Here is a 3,368-nt window from a genome sequence, read left to right as displayed (position 1 = left end):
TTAAAAGAGGAAAAGAGACCCACATGTGCAGTTTGTGGCAGTCCTTTTTGTAGTCAAGAAACTGGAAAATGAGTGGATGCCCATCAGCTGGAGAATGGCTGAATAAGTTTTGGTGTATGAATGTTATGGAATACTATCGTTGTATAAGAAAAGATCAGCAGAATGAAAATAATTCTGAGGTACGATCAGCAGAATGAAAATAATTCTGAGGTACGATCAGCAGAATGAAAATAATTCTGAGGTACGATCAGCAGAATGAAAATAATTCTGAGGTACCACCTCACATTGATCAGGTTGGTTAAGGCAACAGGAAAAGGTAATGATAAATGTTGGAGGGGATGTGGGAAAAATGGGATCATTGGTGGAGTTGTAAACTGATCTGGAGAACAATCTGGAATTATGCCCAAAGGGCAATAAAATTATGCATGTGGTTTGATCCAACAGTGCCACTAGTGGGTCCGTAACCCAAAAAGATCATAAAAGAGGGGAAAGGACTCATATGTGCAAAAATATTTGTAGCAGCTGTTTTTATCATGGCAAAGAACTGAAAATTGAGTGGAAGCCAGCAATTAGAGAATGGCTGAATAAGTTATATAAATATAATGTAATACTATTACTCTTTAAGAAATGATGAACAGGCTTTTTTCTGTTTCTTGGCTTACAAGATGACTAAGAAGAGGAAGAATAATGGGAATGCCAGAAAGGGCCACCACTGCAGCCCACTTACTGCACCAACTGTGCTGGTTGTGCCCAAGGACAAGGCCATCAAGAAGTTTATAATCCACAATGCTGGGGAAGCTAGGTGGCTATCAGGCACATCTCTGAGGCCAATGTTTTTTATTCTTATGTACTGCCCAAAGTGTATGTAAAACTACATTACTGTGTGAGTTGCTTGATCCATAGCAAGGTAGTGAGCAATCAGTTCCCTGAAGCATGAAAGGATCAGATATCTCTGTCCCACTTCAGACTTGCTGGTGCTGCCCCCAGACTACCTCCAAAGCCTATGTAAAGAGCTACTTGTCCATCAAGACAATTTCAATAAACTCTGGATGGAAAATGCCATGTACATCCAGAGAAAGAAGTATAGAGGTTGAATGTGGATTAAAGGGATACTACTTTCTTTCTTTAAAAAATAACAATAGCTTTTTATTTTAAAAAACAAAAATATATTTTTCAACACTCATCTCCAAATGTGTTCATTTTTTGTGTTCCACATTTTTCTCACTCCCCTAGACAGGTAATAATACAATATAAATTAAACATGTGCAATTCTTCTAAATGTATTTCCACATTTATCACAAGCATACTATTTTACCTTTTGTTTTGTTTTATTTCTTTTTTTCTCATGGTTTTTCCTTTTTGTTCTGATGTTCTTTTCCCAACATGACTAATTTGAAAATATATTGAAAATGATTGTACATTGTAGCGAGCTGTAGTCTCTAGAAGCTGCTGGATCGCTCTCTGGGAAGAGATCTGCTGTGTCTACTCAAATCTCTCCGACTTATTCTTCTTCCTGTAACGAACCGTTGTCTCCAGGCAGTTGCTGTTAACTCTTGTCCTTAGAAGTGACTTCCCTTCCTGCAGAGAGCCCCGTCAGGCCTGATGTAATGCAGAGAGTCCTCCTCTTTCTCTGAGAGTCCTCTCTTTTATTCTCCCAGAGAATGGGCGTGGGATAATGCAAGGGCTTCTGGGAAGAACCACCCCAGCCAATGAGCTTTCCCCCTCTATCAAGTCAACCTGAGTTCTCACCTTGTAATTGTCCAGAAAACCTCAGTTCTCACTTAGTAATCCTAACATCTCCCCCTTTCTTTTGATTTAGAACATAGGACAGTCATGACCTTGAAACATAAATCCATCAATATGGGAAGTATTACAGATAATTACATAAATTACATAAGCACATAGTAACATAGTAACGTAACACATGCTAGAAGTATATAACATAATCATAAATTGAAAATTTATAAATGTCCATAAGTCCATTGTCCATTAGTCTCATCTTGTGTGAGGAAGTCCAATGATTCCTGCTGATTTTAAAGTTCTTTAACAGTCTTCTTATTATCCATGCTCTTTCAGTGTCAGATGTTTCTTAGATCTTTTCCTTTATTTTGAGGTCTTTCTCTTTTTCTGTCTCTCTCTGATGGACAAGGCGAATATGACTTGTTGGCACCCATCTGATTCCTTCTCCTGCTGAAGAAATACAAGCAAACCCTCTCTCCCAGGCATTTAACCTATCTAATTACCTTCTATTTACCACTTTCTAAATCTCTTCTCATCATCTGGCAATTACATTGGAATTGTTTGCACTGGACACAGCCCTGTTGGTTTAAAAGGCCTGTATTCTCCCCAAGTGTAATCCATTTTTGCAATCTGATTGCCTTTTGACTCACTTATCAGGTAATCCCTTTCTGCCATGTGATTGCTTTTCTGCTGGTTGATTAAATCAGAGTCCTGGCCTTCTAAAGGCTCTTTGGGTGTAACATCAGCTGCCATCATGCCCCAAGTCTTTTTTGCCTGGGGCCCTGGACCTGGGCCCCTCATCCTATTTCCCTGAATTATTCTACACTCTGATGCCCAATGGAGTCCTCTGTTGCATTTTGGACATGGGGTTTTAGGTCTTCTTTCACCCTGTCTTCTCACTGTATCTCCATACCTACACTGAGCTCTTAGATGCCCAATTTTTCCACATTGAAAACATCGCCGAGTTTCTCTAGAAGACCCTTGCCAGGAGGGACCCTGTCTTTCCACATTCATCATTGTCCGGGTGTAAAAAGCATTTGATCCCACTGTAGCACAGCGTCTTATGATCTCCTCTAAAGGAGCATCTTTGTCTAATCCCCATATAATTCTTTTGCAAATCTCATTGGCATTTTCCTTAGCCAGATGTCTGGTCATTATTTCTGTAGCTGAATTTTCTCCAATAGTTCTTTTGACAGCAGTTTGCAAACGTCCCACAAAATCTGCAAAAGGTTCATTGGGACCTTGCTGTATTTTAGTGAAAGCCTCTCCACGATCTTTCTGTCCAGGAAGGACACCCCAAGCTTTTATTGCAGCCTTAGCAATTTGCTCATATATTGTCATGGTATAATTAATCTGTTCCGAATTCTCTCCATACCGACCTTCACCAGCCAAGTGCTCAAAAGTGAATTGTGTGTTAACTCCTATTTCCAAATTGCATCTGACTTGAATTTTACATAATTCATGAAATTCCGAAAGCCATAATAAATTTTCTCCAGGTTCCAGGCATATCCTTGCTATGGATTTCCAATCATTCGGGGTTAGGACTTCATAAAACAAACCATCTAGTAACATTTTGACATAAGCTGATGTAGTCCCATAAAGGGTACAACCTTTTTTCAAATCCTTAA

The 3,368-nt window shown here is 39.3% G+C and overlaps 1 pseudogene; it reads left to right on the top strand.

The window, feature by feature from the left end:
• The first annotated feature begins 665 nt into the window (after positions 1-665).
• On the top strand, positions 666-1,009 carry LOC141555383 (small ribosomal subunit protein eS26 pseudogene; annotated as a pseudogene).
• Positions 1,010-3,368: the final 2,359 nt, after the last annotated feature.

Source organism: Sminthopsis crassicaudata, chromosome 1, assembly GCF_048593235.1.
Source record: "Sminthopsis crassicaudata isolate SCR6 chromosome 1, ASM4859323v1, whole genome shotgun sequence".
In the NCBI taxonomy this organism is placed as follows: Eukaryota; Metazoa; Chordata; class Mammalia; order Dasyuromorphia; family Dasyuridae; genus Sminthopsis; species Sminthopsis crassicaudata.
The sequence above is the reverse complement of the archived record's forward strand: the minus strand, read 5'-3'. Positions and strand labels throughout refer to the sequence as shown.